Source organism: Mus musculus, chromosome 12 (assembly GCF_000001635.26).
Source record: "Mus musculus strain C57BL/6J chromosome 12, GRCm38.p6 C57BL/6J".
Taxonomy (NCBI): Eukaryota; Metazoa; Chordata; class Mammalia; order Rodentia; family Muridae; genus Mus; species Mus musculus.
The window spans coordinates 71824437-71841091 of NC_000078.6; the positions used below are offsets into that span (position 1 = coordinate 71824437).

At 45.2% G+C, this 16655-nt stretch overlaps 1 protein-coding gene across 6 annotated transcripts in view; it reads left to right on the plus strand.

Annotated features, from left to right (window-relative positions):
* Positions 1 to 6513: 6513 nt before the first annotated feature.
* Daam1 (dishevelled associated activator of morphogenesis 1) overlaps positions 6514 to 16655 on the plus strand; it is a 161427-nt gene continuing 151285 nt past the window's right edge. For 2 of the 6 annotated variants that reach the window (XM_030246636.1, XM_030246637.1), the window contains exon 1: positions 6624 to 6895. The gene's annotated coding sequence lies outside the window, so the exon portion shown is untranslated. Of the gene's footprint in view, positions 6896 to 16655 lie in introns of all 6 variants that reach the window. The other 4 variants (XM_006515643.4, XM_006515644.4, NM_026102.3 and 1 more) reach the window with 4 other exon arrangements.

Here is a 16655-nt window from a genome sequence, read left to right on the forward strand (position 1 = left end):
TGGGGCACAACAAAGTTTGCTCCTTTATGACGTCAGTTTGCCTTGTATATTTCTATACATGATGGTTTTTAGCAGCATCCTATTTGGTCTTTATGTTTCCTAATAACCTTGAGCACCTTTGAATACATATAGCTGCCGTGTGTGTGTGTGTGTGTGTGTGTGTGTGTGTGTGTGTGTGTCACCTGCACAAAAACGTTGGCCATTTCCCTTTGGAGTTATATGTCTTTTTAGTGATACACTGTCCATTTTAAAAATAATGAGAGTGCATGTGAGGTTCAGTAGAGTAGTCATCGACATCATGTGGTTTTTGGAAACTTAAAAAGCGTGGTTATTGTCACTGAGGGATGACAGTTTTAACATTTTATTCATTTTATTTCTACATGTGTGTGTGTGTGTTGCCTGAATTTATGTCTGTGCACCTCACGCCTGCAGTGTGGCCAGAAGAGAGCATCAGATCCCTGAGACTGGAGTTACAGAGGGTCATGGTCGGCTACCTGGGTGCTGGGAATTGAAGCCTTCCTCCTCTGGAAAAGCAGCCAGCGGGTGCTCAATCTAGGCCCTTTTGTCAATTTTAATTAATTTAAAGTAGCCATAGAGGGTCAGCGGCAGAAGACTTAATTAAACAGGGCAAGTCTCCTAGATGAGTCAACCAGAGATGGAGCAGCTGACAGGGAAGAGCTGAGATATGTGACACAGGAGGAGGGGGCTGAGGAGGTAGAGCGCGGCTGGGGATGGAGCGGGGATGCGGCTTGAGAGGAGTGTCTTCCCAAATGTGCTGGGACTGATCAGAGACTATTCTGCAGAGTTTTGGGTGGCTAAAGCTATTTTCTCTTCCCTCTTACTGTGTGTGCCTGATGGTATTACTATAACTGGTCTTGCCTTTGCACACAATTTCATTTCCCTTCATCTATCCTTCAGCATTTCTGAGTGAAATGAAGCTTTCCCAAGTACCTTTGCAGAGGCTGAACTGAATTGTTGGCCCAGAATATTCCAACGTCCCTCTTCCTCGGGAAGAACCACATTTTACCATAAAGACCCTGGCAGAGTTACCAGCTTTATGTAACGTCACATGAAGTCACAGTGAGGTTCACAGTGCTGGGGGCCATCCAGGAAGGCTCCCAGACACACAGAGATAGGTCATGAGTTATCACCCTGAACCACAGCATCTCCTTCCCATAGAGGAGGGACTGGGCTGCCACCATGTGTGTCAGGAACAACTGGGTGACTTGTGGGATGTAGACTGTCCTTGCTAGAGGTGGGCACTTGTGTACCTCATGAGTTCTGAAATGAAGACAATGTTCTTGTTCTAGGGATCCACCTGACCATGACTTTGGGTAGTAAGCTAGGGATAGTTGCCCTGAGACTGGGCAATCAGCTCCACTCAGGAATTTGACAGGAAAAACAAAAGGACACAGCACAGAGACCAGGCTACTAGAGCCCTCTGAAAACCCCCATCACACTGCCCTAGAACTAGTCTGTGCCTGTTTCTTCAGAAGAACGTTACTAAGTTCTTTTGTTTGCATAAACTGCCCATAGAAAGTTCCTGTTGTCTGTCTCTGAAGGAACTGTAGAAGACAATGAGCATATCAGTTACCGTTTCATTAAAACTCTCAAACTGTTGTACTTTTAAAGAATAGAACAAATATAGAACAGAGACCTGACCACGCTGGTGACCAAATATCTTAGAAGCCTCAAGTGGATTCAAGACATTAGCAGCAGCAGGGGGTTGTCTTCATTCCTAGGTTGGAGGAACCAAGGGAGAAGGGATTGTTAACACAGGGCAGCACGACCTGGAAGAAGCAGAACTCTGAGGAGGGAAATCCACCACTCCTGACAAAAACACCACCCAGGGCTTCTCTGGAGAGGAGGAGGAAGAGTGAGGTTCTCCGTTCTTCTCTCTAACTCCGGCCTCCAGTCTCAGAAGTGCCTCTCCTAGCTGGGAAGCTTGGCAGAGGCTCCTGGGGAGACAGGACAGCTAGACTCTGTGGAAAAGAAGTTTTATATCTAAGAATGGGCCAAGGAACAGTGCCATTCCATGTTGGAGGTCTCCCTCTCTTTTCTTTCTAAGTTCCATGATCTACGGGTGGATTAGCATAAGTGTAGGTACTGCAGTTTCTAACCATGTACTATCATGAAGAAGAATTGTCTTAAGTGAGATGACAGTAACTATTTCAAAATTAGGTCCAGCATGGAAAATTGCAGATGATCAGCCTCTTTATAGTTCTCAGCTTCAGAAGTGTTTTTCTAGTACCTCTCTCTTCTTTTATTGAAAATATTTTTTTCATACAATATATTCTGATTATGGTTTCCCCTACCTCATCTTCTCCCATGCCTCTGCCCTTCCAACTCCACGAATTCTCTCTTTAGAAAACAAACGGGCAAACAAAACAAACAAAAAATACGAGAAGCACATAGACCTGCAGACAGACAGACAGACACACACACCATAAAAACACAAAATTAGAAAACAAAATATATATGTAGAAGATCAGAAAGGTAAAAAATACCCAAACAAAGCATTATGAGATAAAAAGTCTACAACATTACCATTGAATTTATTTTGCATTTCCATCTACTGCTGGACAGGAGTTCTGCCCTTAAGTGTATATACCCAGTGAGACTCTCTTGGAGAAAACCAATTTTCCCTGAAAGCCATTTTCAACTAGAGATAGCTTCTTGGTTAGAGATGGGAGCTCGTGTCTACTTCTTCATCTCAGCACAGGAACTTGATTTGGTTTGGACCTGTGACGTGTCTGTGTGTGCTACCATAGTCTCTGAGTCTCCTAAGTTCTTCAGTCCTCTTTGACCTGGAAGACAGTTTCCTTGGTGTCCTCCATCCCCTCTGGCTCATACAATCTTTCTGCCTCCTCTTTCCCCTAGTTTCCTGCGCCCTGAGGGATGGGGTTTGGTGCGGACATCCAATTTAGGACTGGGAGTTCCAAGATCTCTCGCATATTGTCCAATTATGGGTCTCTGTTCTAGTTCCCTTCAACTGTTGCTGAAAACTTCGAGTGAGACACTGATTTGTCGGTCTAACAGAATGTCATCAGGAGTTATTTTATTGCTATGTTCCTTTAGCAGAATAGCAGTTAGGTTTTCATTTGGTTTGCGGTTTCTCTTTTTTCAGGTTCATGGCCACACGAGCAGTGTCAGGCATGGCTTCCGCCTCACGGAGTGGCCCTTCAATCCAATAAGACTGTTGTTTGCTACTCCGACAATGTTTATGCCACCATCGCACCAGCATATCATACAGGCAGGTCATCACTGTGCATGGAAAGTTTTTGTAGTTGTGTTGGTGTTCGCCTTGAGTACCTCCCAGAACTGTGAACAGTCGTCAGCAGGTGTGAAGGCTCTAGTTAGACGCCAGCTCAACCTCCCTGTGTTCAGTGAGATATATAAGTGTTGTCTTCAGCAAAAGGCCATGGTTATCAGTTTCTGGAGAACAAACAATAGCCGATGGCGACTCTCTTTTGAGGATCTTGAACGCACATTTGGGAAAACCTTACTTTCTGCTGCTCTTTACAAAGCCCACAGCCATGCTTTCAGGGGTGTTCCACTTTCTTCTGAGAACCTACCTTGCTCTTAACCCTCATGCTTAAGTGAACTTTAAAACATCTTTATTATGCCTCAACTCTGCTTCATTAAAAAAAAAGCATTTCTACTTGCCTCCTCTAATACACAAAAGCATGACATGGTCTTACAAATAAGGAGACTGAGGTTCAGACAGACTATGTGACACGTGTAAGCAAAGGTGCAGGTCTAACCACAGGAATAGCTCAATCCTAAGGCCAGGCTCAACATACATCCTTAACTGCTGTGAAGTACCAAGCTGTTCTGTGACAACACCTGTAAGGTGATAAATGTTCATTTTTTCTCTCTTGGTGTCTTATTTCCTCCCTGAAGTAAAATGTGTAACCAGAGACAGGTGGTGCTATTCTGAAATATCAGCAACGTGCTCCACAATGCCTTTGTCTCCCACCCTCTCTGTAGAGATAGTCTATGCTCAATGAATCCAGGTGTTTCTAATTTATAGTCCATGATTGCTGGGTGAGGTGGAGTCTTTTGTAAGGTAATTCCAGGACAGGATCAGTTGTTTAAAAATAAAAGGAAAAAATATAGAAACCTTTCTGGCTTGGGATATAAATCTAGCTAGAGAGAATGAATGCTTTTCATGGTTTCGGAGACTGAGCTGTGTAAAAAGAATTGAATACAGACATATACAATGAGTGTGTGAAAGTTGGTGTGTGTGTGTGTGTGTGTGTGAGAATAGGAGTTCCTTTGTGCCATTGTGGAAGTGTTTACGAGTCTACTGATTTCAGGTCTACAGGTCTACAGATAGCATTTCTGATGCCAAAGAGCCATCTTGTTTCCCTTGGTTACAGGTGCAATAGTGTGCAGGGATCAGTTTAAATTCATCACTACTTAAACAGAAAACCAAGTCTTCTATTATCTATTATCTACATTTAAAGTTGGTTGATAGTTCTCTCTCTCTCTCTCTCTCTCTCTCTCTCACATACAAATTCCGTTTGTAGTCTATTTTGCATGCTGTCCTTTATACGTGGAGGTATGTGACACACCCCGTAATACTGTTATAGAGAAGGGATTTTTTTTTCCTTTGAGCAAGAGTTTATTCCTTTTTATTGCAGAGAACTAAGAGAGCTTGCAGAGAGGGCATTTCTTCTATAAAATTATTTCTCTGAGTGCCTTAACAGCATGCTTTCATCTCTAAGGACAAACCTTGCCTGATAGAGAGGCTCCGAGTTCAGTTTATTGACTCAGTAAAATCCAAGCTCACTGATTATGTTTCCACCTAAAAGCTTTCCACAGTTATAAGATTGGGGGAACATTTAGAACCATGTGAGGTTGGGTTTCTTTCTGAATATTTTCCCACAGCCAATTGAACAATACATTAAGCCTACCCATTAGTTGGAGCATCACCGCTTGTACCCTTGTTCTGATGGCCAAAGGAACAATTGTGTTGTCTAGGTTCCACTTCAGATATTTGAAATAGAATAGATCAGAAGAGCAACAAAGTTATATCCTGCTTCTGTGGAGACAAACGGTTCTGCTCTGTACAGAATAGGCTTGTCAAAAGACGATCAGAATCCAACAGCAACCTCCTCTTTCACACACACAAAAAAAAAAAAAACCCAAAAATCAAACAAACAAACAAACAAACAAACAAAAAAACCCATCATTTTCCCTCTCCTCTGAGATGCTCCTCTAGTTCCAAGAACGTATTTCACTTGAGCCTTAGTGTTTGAAGCAGAAAAGGGAAGATAAGTAGTGATGTGATATTCCACCAGCAATTAGGTGAAGAGTAGTTGGAAATTTTAATTGTCAGTCTTCATTTCCTGAGAAGCAAAATCTTAATTTTGCTGGTGGAAGAGGGCGTGTGAGCTGATCACAGCAGTGCCATTGAGAGTGGAATGAATACAGCCCCCCCCACCCCCAAACACACACACACACACTTGGACATTTGTTCCCTCTATTTAAGTTTCTCACCTTTGGTGTTATTGAATGAGATCATGAAACCGAAAACTTTTATGTATTAAAACCAAAATCTTCCAGAAGGGTCAGAATTTCACTTCACACCCTTTGCTAACACTTGAATACACATAAAAGTGTCTGAAGATCGGGGGCAATCCTTGAAGGGTACTGTTTGCTTAAAGGTCTTAAAATTTTTATATTTTTGAAAGGAAATGTGCGGGGAACAAGGGTGGAGGGAGTGTTGTGGATTTTAAAATTTTATATATGAGTAATTAACTAAAACTTTGAGATATGCATGTTATCTTCGGAGGAGCTGAGAGCCACCAGAGCGGGAAGTCCCTAAAGGGATGAACAAAAGCATGGCTGTTCGATAGTTTTATCTCCACAGCAGCAGGCTTTCAGACGCAGGATTGTGGTGACTGTCTCTGTCTTCTATTACACAGCATTTTCATTAGTGACAGCCGCCGGTTTTTCTCAGGTTAGCCAACTAAGTTGTCCCCAGCTTTCTTCTTGACCACTCGACTCGGTCTTGGTTTAAAAGGGAAAAAAGGAAAGAGAGGAGGAAGGTGAACTAACCCAAAGTGTGGTTCAAGGAGATTCCTTTTTTTCCGCGGCTGGCGTTGTTTGATCCTTGGGGATGTGAGGAAATACTGATTCAGTATTCAACCCAGAACCCCTGGAGTCCTATGAATTAGTGGTTTTGAGCAGGGAAGGAAGAGAAAGGCTTTTATGGACCCTTCCCAGATGGGGGCAGGAGAGCCCAACCGAACAGAAGTGCCTGGCGGGTGTGCGCGAGTTCAGGACGCCCCTTGGTCCTGCAGCCTACCCGCTGGCAGGATCAGAGGTCAAGTCAAAGGGCACGGCCGCTGGGTGCCTCGCCCTCTTCCCCAAACATTATGCCCCTAGGCTTCTGACTGACCACCACTGGTTCTGCTAAACTGGAGGGCGGGGAGGGGGCGGGTCTGGGGGGCGGGGAGGGGGCTGGCACAGAGGGACAGAGATGCACCTCGGTAAATGTAGTTCCTGAGCGTGAGGATGGAGAGACTGTTTCGGCTCTGTCTGTAGGACTAGGACTACAACATCCAGAATCCTAAAGGCGAGTCAAAGCGTCCATGCGCAGTGGGTGCCACCTTGTGTCCTATCAGAGGAGACGAGGGTGATGTCACCTGCGAGTTGGTAACCTACGAGCGGCTGTGAAGGGAACTGTTTAACCGGATCCCATTGTACCGGGAGCGCAGAGCGGCCTTTCCAGCATGCAGCGGCTGCTCAGGTGAGGGGACTCCTCGGCTCGCCCGCCGCACTCATTCATTAGCGGCACCGCACCGTGGCGCGGGGTGGGCGTGCTGGTTCTTCGCGCTGTCGCGGCGCGCCCTCCTGCTGCTTCCCGGAGCTCCGGGGCCAGTAGGTAAATATTAAACTCGTCCTTCAGGTTGGGTTTGGGTGGGAACAGGACCGAGACAGCTACGAGCTGCCAATCTAGGCTTTGGAAAATGGCTGCAGCACGGCTCGGAGCGAGGCGAGCCTGAAGGAAGGCATCCCCGAGGATGGGGTCCCTCCCTTCTTTCTTTCCGAGGCGCTCGGTGGCCGTGGAGCCGGCCGGGTACATCTCTCTTCTTCCCGGCCACAGGCTCCCCGGGGCCAGGGCTGAGGGAGCTGCGGCAGCGGGCGGCGCTCCTGGGCCGCTGGCTCTGTAAGATCCGTGGGCATGGCCGTGACCGCGATTCCCCTACCATTCCTATCACCTTCGGGTCAAGTCATACTCAAAACGGAGGGGCTGACTAATCCAGGCAGTCTCCGAGTTTACTGTGTGCAGAGAGAAGAAGGAAACCTGGCATTGCGGAGGCCGCGAGCCGGCGGCTAGCTGCGGCGCGGGGAGGCTGCGTCTCCGGGGGACTGGATGGGGTTCCCCGCGTCCTGCTTCGAGGGGCGTATCGCAGTCTTGGCTCTGCCAAATGGAGCCCTGCAAAGGGCACCTGGGCGTGGGCTAAACGCTCTCCTTAGAACCATGGTGGTGATGGGGTGGTGGATAACCTAATGATAAGGTTCGCTGTGGGGGCAGGAGGGCTGGATAATCGGGTTTATCTAACTGGTGCCCAAACCAGCTGTTTGGGATTGGCTTGTCTTCTGACTAGAGAGGAGAGCAGGGCGAGGCGAGGCCGGGCCCGACCCGACCGGACCCGGCCCGGCTGGACAACTCGAAAGTCTTCTGGCTTTTCTTTTCCCTTTTTGCGTCAGCTCCATTCGTTCATTTACTCACATTCATCAAACCCTTCTACGGTCCTTTGCACGTTGCTTACAATCAAGGTTTGGGACGTTCTGTCCCCTCCCCATAAAATGTTTTACTGTGCTCAGAAATAGATTCCTCCTCTCAGTCTCTCTCCTCCACCGTCAATGTTGGGAGAGCATCCAGAGCAAATGCTGCCCGTGACCGTTTTGCCCCCATTGAATTGGTAGTTTCTTGAGATTTGAGCCGGACCTAGTGAATTGAAGCATAGTTTGCCTGCAAGACGAATCCGGTTGCCATGGCGACTTCTGCCTTTGGAATCTTAACAGCTCGCACTGCTGTTTCAATTCGTTGTGGCTCTGCGGGCAGCTGGGAGGGTGTGGTCGGGGGGGTGTGGTCAAATGTTTGCCCTGGGCCCAGCTGCTCCCTCTTCCTCACCCTCCTAGCAGCTCTGGGACTCCCCCATATTCTTTCCTACATAGCTTGGACACCATATTTTTGGACCTGTCCCCTCCCATGTGCCTATACATCATCTCAAAGCGAATTGTCTGGGGCTTTTGTTCTAAGGTAAACTAAATTTGGAAGATGTTTTTCCTCCAACGAGTGAACTGTATCTTTCCATCATTATCATAGTTAATAGTGCTGGAGGCAATTTACTTAACAAGGTCACTCTTCCCAGGCCTACACAGCTCCCTGGTCAGCAATTACCTGAAGTACCATTACCTGTAAATGACAGAGCAATTAATAATTGAAGTTGAGGTATGGAGAACAGAGACATTGCAATTTTTATGAAATCTAAACTCCAGCTGAAGATCCTTAAAGTGGAACTCTGGAGGCTGAAAACAGGAGCCCTAGGTCCTGTGCCAGCATTTTATGTGATGTCCTGCTGTGGGCTAACAGTTACCTCTGGGAGCACCTGTCATCTCATTGATAATGTAGACAGGGGAGTTCAGAGAATTCCTAACGTTGGTTTTAGGTTTAAAGTTTTGAGACTTGGAAAATGACTCCTCCTCCAAATAACACAAGGCTTAAATTCAGCTCTGACATTGTAGCATTCAACTTGTGTTGCTGGCCCCCAAACCAAGATCCTTGGGGTAACTGTTACATAAATGGACAGGACAGCTATAGTAGTATTTTAAAATTTATAATACACTTGATACTCCTATTATCCCAGCATCTGGACTTTTATGTTTTAGTCATAATTAGTTGCTTAGATTTTATGGTTTGCAGATTCACAATGAATGTAGTTTATTTGTAACTTAACTGAACAAAAGGCATTTAAATTATACTAAGATGTTTGTTTTTCATCTCCTGTTTGCATTCTCTTCCAAGTGTGGTATCTCTCAGAAATGGGGGATGGTGTGCATAGGAGTGTCTATGCAAGTGCATTCATGTGCAGGTTAATACTTGGTTGTTGTGCCAAGTGGATAATGCTCACCGTCTTAAGCTTAGTTACATCACTGTGAGGCAGCACTAGCACAAGTTAGCACTCTCTTGTTTATGTATTTATTTTTGTTCTCGGATTTATAATGACAGCAAAATGTCCTTCGTTTATTAGCTTGCTTGTCAATGCTTCTTGGTGCTAAGCTTTTTGAAGGCAAGGTCTTTGTCTTCTTAACCATTTCAGAATTTGGAACAGGTCTTTTAATAAGCATGTGTTAAATGGGTATTAAGGAGGATCAGAAATCCAAGGTTTGTATTTTTTCTCCTGACAGTTATGTAATTTGTTGTAATAATCCCCCCTTTTTTGATTAGTACCTACACCTTGCTACAGTTCTTTCCATGAATATAAAAATGATATATATATAGTTATTTTATAACTAATTTTGGAACTAATTCACCTACATAGGTTATTGTTTTTCTTGTTATAATTTCTTAGTACACTTAAAGAGATACTTTTATTAGTAGTACTTTCCTTGGCCTAGATAATTTTCCCAGAAGGCAGATGGCAGGAAACTAAGGAGAAAGACAAAGGCAAAGATAGCCGCTTTTGTCAAGCCACCAGTGGCTCCTAGAGTTGCTGGGAGACCGCAGTCTGTCATCTGGGGCAGAGCGATTCTATAAACAGGATCTGCCGGTCCAGGCCAAGTCTAGGAGAGGACATTAGTGTGGTGTTGGTAAAGCTGGTATGCGGTGGTCACGTCCTGTGGGTCTGGAAAACTGGAACCATCTTGAGAGAGGTGATAGAGAAGGGTCACGTCCTTGAGTGGAACTGGAATCCTGGCTTTCTCCTCTTGGTGGATAGTTCTGAGTGTTGAGAGTGTGCTTGTGGATAGAGCTACTTTGTTTAAAACACTGCTCCTAGTGTTAGTCATTGGCCTCCTAGAACAAATAAGGTGCTTAAAAACAAAACCCAGTTAAGACTAAAACCGTTTCATTTTGTAAATATTTAGAGTATGGTTTTGGCTTGAGGATCTCAGGTTCTTCTGTGAAAACATTTCAAAGTTGCAGCTGGATGGGAGGGACGAAGCTCAGTATCACTGAGAGCTTCAGGTGTTCCGTTCAGAAAATGACCCACAGAGCTTGCCACTGGGGGGAGGGGGGTCTTCCCTAGCATCCTCTATTCCGTGTTTTTAAATCTTAAGTCTATTTCTATTAGTTCAGGAAAAAAACAAAACAAAACTTTGCCAGCTGAGGTTGCCAAACTTGTTTTCTCTACAGGGCACTACAGTTGAAATGAGAGTGCTTCCCTGCCCCCCTCGCCCCCAACCCCCTTGGGATAAGGATTGTGAATTACTGTCACTTGTTCTGGTGTTAACTCAGTAATGGAAGAAAACGTCCTGGATAATTTCAAAGCTAAATACTCACAACGTCCGTCCTTTTTAAGGAGCTGAAGGGATTGCATAGGCTTCATTTCAGTGGTCTTTTGTTTCTGCTTGTGGCTTCTAAGTCTGGTTGGCAGAACAGGCTGAGGTGGAGTTAATCAATTTTGGAGTTACTTAGTGAGTGTATTGTCCTTTATGTATATTGTGGTCCAGGTTGCTGAGAGAGCATGTCTTCACCTCCTTAGTATCCCTGCTGAAATGAGCTCAGTTAAAGGTGAGATGCCAGTTGATCTCAGTGACCTGTATTCTGCCCACAGCAGAGAAGGGTGGTGTCCACCTTCTATTTCCTGGTACCCTTCCCGGTGTCCCAGGAGCAGAGAACAGAGCATCTCCAAGGGAGTTTGCTTCCTAATGTAAGAATGGATTGAGTTTGTCAAATCTTTTAAGAGTACAGCAACAAGGGTTCTGTCCCCACCACCTCACCCCCTACCCTCAATTTTTGAGACAGGGTCTCATGTATCCTAGGCTAGCCTTAAATACAGTAGAGGACAGGTTTGAACATTTGATTCTCTTCCCTCTGTCTCCCAAGTGCTTTGATTATAGCCTTGTGCTACTATACCTGCTTTGTGCATGCTACAAAGGAACATCAGTGGAGCTACACATCCAGCCCCATATGTAGCACTCGAATGATAGAGCTTTTGAATTTCCTTTTTGCTATATTTTATAAATATATATTTCATATAGACAGAGTATCTGAAAAAAGGAAATATATTTATATCCTATATTTAAATCTTTTGGAGACTGTCCAGTTTCAGACCCTATTTGTGAGGATAATTTTCCACTGGATTGCATCCATCATCTGGGTACAGGCTTCTCACCTAGTAAAGGGCAATAGATGCCTACTTTAACAGCTAAGAGGCTAAGAGGAGCCTAGCATCTTAGTTTCCCTCCCTTTTAAGGTAAACTGTGAAAGCTCTTTTGAAGAAAAAAAAAAGAGAGAAAACTTTAGCAGTAGTTAAACATGCAATCTGATATTGAATATCCTTAGGCATTAAAATAACCCTTTCTCCTTCTCCCTACCTCAAAAGAGAGGCTCATTATATTGTAGCAAATTTGGAGCCAAGTAAACAGTTGTAATTCTTAAGCCATAGCTACCATTGTGAATTAAATGTGGAAACCTAGGGAAGTGAGTTTCATTTCCAATGCAGTCGGTGTGACTTCCTGACGTCCTCTTTTGGCATAGAACTCAATATTGTGCAACACTGACAATATTTGATGTAGACAGTTGACTAAAGCTTAAACTTGGTAATTTAGGGGGATAATGGGCAAGCTGCACTGTAATAGCAGAGATTGCCAGGAAGAGAAAATGCAAACACAAGCCTGTTTGCCATTAGGCTGCTAAGACATAATACCTCTGTGCCAGACATAGACTTCGGGAGCTTTCTCTCCCACCCCATCCATCTGGCTACATTTCTTAAGTATGTCATTCACCTTTAGCAAGAACCAGAGTTCATTTCTTCTGTGAATTGCACCAGGTTGGAGTCGAAGTTCCTTCTATTCCTGCCAGGCACACGGTTTGGGTCACCTGTTAAACTGCTCTTTGTCCTTTTCACTTCAGAAGAAAATACCTATGATGCAATTGGCAAACAGTGCCTGTCTCATGGGTGCTTTGAGTCTAGACATCCAAAAGTAGATAGCTCAGGTCTTAGCTTTGAGTTTTGTTGCTCAAACATCTGGTTACTTTCCATTTTGTAGACATGGGCTTTTAAGGTCTAGTTATTGGTTAGGCTTGTGTTGTTAGAGATATACAGACCAGTTCTATATTATGGTTAGATCACCTTATTTTTGAGTCATGCACCTGTGACTCACCACGGTGTGTGTTTGTGTGTGTGCGAGAGTGTGCATGTACACACTCATACTTTTGGCTACCAAGCAGACTGAAACTAGATAATGCATCGCAGCTTTTTGGAGCATAACCATCACTGCCAGGGGCAACGAAAGTGTCATATTATAAAATGAACTGACAGAGTTTAGTTTCTTCAGACCCTGCTAGAGGCAAGGGTTTGCCAAGGAATTGTGTCAGTTGTCCTCTTGCGAAAATTGGGTCAGAACTAGAGACAGCTCACTAACAGTTTGCCAAAAGCCGCAGTCTTGTGTTTTTCTGTCCCTGGGGAATGGCAGGTATTAACAGTAAGTGTTTTGGGGTTGCTTCTGGGTTCTCCCCTGCTGAAACCCCTGGGTCCATAGAAGTTGTCTCTCACACCCTGTTGTCCCATAAAGTTCCTGCAGATTTGTACCCGAGAGGAGCAGTTGGTGGCAATTACCAGACTAGCCTGACTGTTCTCATGTGCCTGCACATAGATGGCTCAGGGGGGAAAGTGCTTGCCTGAAAGCTGGAAGACTCGAAGTCCATCCCTGGAAGGCAGGTGAAGGTGGAAGCAGAGAATACTGTACCCTGAATGAACAGGAACAGCTCTTTAGACTTTTAGAAAACAAGACAGTGGATTAACAGCTGTAGGTAATCCAGTATTATAGCTTTTATTTAATTCAGGATGGTGGAGGCAAAATCTCCCACTGGCATGTCTGGTTTACCCCGCCGTCCTGTTAGCATGTGGCAGTCTGTTTGTACAGGAGTGCTCCCCGAGTGCTTAGCGCCCAGTGCTACTGTGAGCTAAGTCAGGAAAGATGAAGAAGACAGAAATGCTTGAAATGGCAGCCAGTGACTGAGGCTGACTGCAGCCTGCTCTCTGAAGGTTAAATGGGCAGGCCTGCTTTTATCCGTTTGCATTTTTAATCAAGACTCAATTAATTTGTCTATGTGTGCCTGCATGAGTCTGTGTGCACCGCTTTTTGGAAGGTGTCCCTGGAGTCCAGAGTGCATCAGCTCCCCTGGAACTGGAGTTACTGACGGTTGGGAGCCATCACATGGGTCCTGGGAATCAAACTTAGGTCCGCTGCGGGAGCAGTGAGTCTTCTTAATGCTGAGCCATCTCTCCAGCCCTGTGTTTGTATTTCTGAGATCAAGAGTAGAGACTAGAGTGAACTAGAAAAATTCTGTGACCCAGTTGAGGCTTCAGACTCTGTGAGTAGGTAACATACCTGTGAACTTCAGAACTGCTTTGCCTGTGACATTTTCTGTCAAGGACTGATTAGAAATTAAAATCAAGCTACCTATGTATCTAATCTATATATATATCCATCCATCTATCCATTTTCCTCTGGGTTATAATTTGCTAACCCTGTTCTCAGGGACATGGGGCTGCCTTCACATGGCCTGCTTCAGTATCAGGGGAGCCACCGTCCTTGGCCTTCTGTGGCATCCTCCAGAGCCCAGAACAAGGTGGAGTGGCCTCTGAGAGCATGGCTCACACTGCATTTCTCCCACCAGGGCTCAGGTTGTTTTTCTAATGGAACCAGATGAGGGAAGTAGGTGGAGGGAGGACCAGGAGTTACTGGATTTCATTTATCTTATCACCAGTTTCCCTCTGGATTGTCTTTGTTTACAGTCTTCTGGGGCCAGGAATTCCTCTAACTTAGAGTGTGCACACTGTCAGGGATAGGCAGCTTTCACAGAGCATGCACACACTCAGGGACAGGCACACCAGGGCTCCCCACAGACAGTACGCAATGCGCACACTGAGGGAACAGGTCTTTAGGGGCCAGAGGAAATGAATAATCACAAGTAGCTTTAAAGTTACCATCTGTAGATGACTTACATTTGCCAGGACTCCGACTCTGAATGTTTGATACTCCGGATGGAGTCTTTGTACCTGCTCATGCTTTGCAGTCCCACACAGGGAAAGGAAATGCCCCCTGGTGTGGGGGTCTGATTTGGATGATCCCAGTGAGTCCTTTCACCCTCCCTGGCTTCTTTTTCCTCATTTGTACGACAGCGTGTTCACACGGAATTCTTCTGGGTGAAAACCACACACTGTGAGGAGGAGAGAGAGTATCATTAGAACAGAAATGACCTCATTTATTTAGCTGTCTCAGTAATTTGTGTGTAAGAGCCACTGTGCACATAGGTTTAAGAACATCTGTTGGATTTGCCTGTCCACTTCCCTATCTTGCTTTCTGCCCTGGAACATGGACCTGAGATCCTATTAATTTCTGGGCAGACCCTATCCTCTGTGTCTAACACCTGACCACAGGAAGTTTCTCAGGAAATAAGAGATGAAGCTAGGCATTATCTTTTGGTGATATTCCATTCTATTTAAATTGGTAATCTCTCCAAGCTAGAGTAACACCAACTGCTTCACAGGCTAATATTGCCTGTGAATTTTTTAGTGGTTTCCTGGGGTTAGTCCCTGTGCCCCAAGCAGGTCTAAAAATGCCTATATAGACAAGTATGCCCTTGAACTTCTCATCATCTGCCCTCACCCTCAGAAATGCTGGATTACTACCTTGACTGCCTTACAAGGTGCTGGGATCAAACCCAAGGCGTTGAGTAAGCACTTCAACCAAGTTACCTCTCTGGCCCAGCACTGCTCATAAACACTGAATGGCAGGTATGGGTGTTTATTCTCCAAGCACCACAGATCTCACCCTGCCCTTGTGCCACGTGCTTGGCCATTGACTTCACAGTGTTATCTTTTTACTTCCTTGGTCCTGGTAACATTAAATATGTAATTCTATAAAAATATTTTTACATTATCTATCACGAGTGCATGCATGTGTGTTTGTGTGTGTGTGTGTGTGTTCTAGTTTGCTGTCTGTTGCTGTGTTAAACACCATGACCAAAACAACTTGGGAGAGAAGAGTCTATTTCACCTTATATTAAATACCATGTCAGAGTCTGTGTTTGAGCGAGGACAGGCAAGAGCAGGCGCAGAAATCTTGGAGGAGTGCTGCTTACTGGTTTGCTCTCTCTCTCTTGCTGTATGTAGCTCAGCCAGCTTTCTTACCTAACCTAGAACTGCCTGACTGGCCCTCCTACATCAGTTATCAATGAAGAAAATGCACCCACACAGATGCTCGCAGGCCAGCCTGATTGAAGCAACCTCCTAAGGGAGACTCCCTCTATAACTCTGGGCTGGGTCAACTTGACAGCTAATTAGGAAGAGGGAGGGAATGAATTTGTATGCAAATGCAAATTCAATGATGTGCTTGTGTACCTGTGGAGGTCAGAGGACTCCTTTAGCCAGAGTCAGTCCTCTTCCATCATGTGAGTTCCAAACTCAGGCCGCCAGTCTTAGTGACAGGTAGCTCTAATCTGCTGAGCCATCTCACTGGCTCAGGAGTGTAATTCATAACTGAAACCGAAGGTTTATGTATGACCCAGTAGTTCTCTGGCAAATGGTCCTTTCTTCTTCTCTTGTTTCTCAACCTAAGCACAGTTGAAAACTGGTCTGGATAATGCTGTTGTGATAGAGGTCTCCCTAGGGCAGTGTTCCATCGCACCCCAGCCTGTATCCATGCATGTATCCATGCTCATAGTGCCTCTCCATTGCTGCAACACAACCCCAAAGTCTTCAGATGTAGCCAGCCAAGTGTCTCCTAGAGGATAAAATTGCCCTTGTGGAGAATGAGCAGGAAGATTTTAGATGGTCGAAGGGCTTTAAACATTGAAGCAGGCTTGCATGTTTAGGGATTAATTGGATTTCTTTTGGGAAATGGAGCTGCCCCTGCTGATTTTATTTATTTGGGCAGTTAGTTAAAGCCAAGGAAAAGGTCAGTGGATTAAACCCATTGGGGTCATTTCTCCATTCTTCCATGACCACAGCCTGGGAAGGCAGCCACATTTTAAGGATATGTCCTTGGTCACAACAGGGGACCCTGTGAGACACCGGTGCTAGCTGGGGGGTAAGCCCACCAGCGCCAGTGAGTAAACAGCTTTGAAGCCGGTGGCCTGGGTCTGTAGGGCAGTCACATTATCTCTGGATAAGAAAGACAAGGCTTTGGGGAATGGGAGAGCCAAAGCTCTCGCTGTTGTCAAAGGCCAGCATGCTTCAAAAACAGCTTGAGCCTTAAAAAAACAAAACAAAACAACAGTGTGTCCCAGAACAGCATAGAAGAGCCCTGGCTTGCTTCCCCCTCCCCCCTCCCACCCCTCTTCCACAAACAAGAATGTCTTTCAAACTTTACTCCAAAACTTGGGTTTTGGCACCTCCCAAACTTGCCTTTCAGAGTTCAAAGTGGAAATGTTGTCACACTTTAATTAACTGACCCAAGATCCA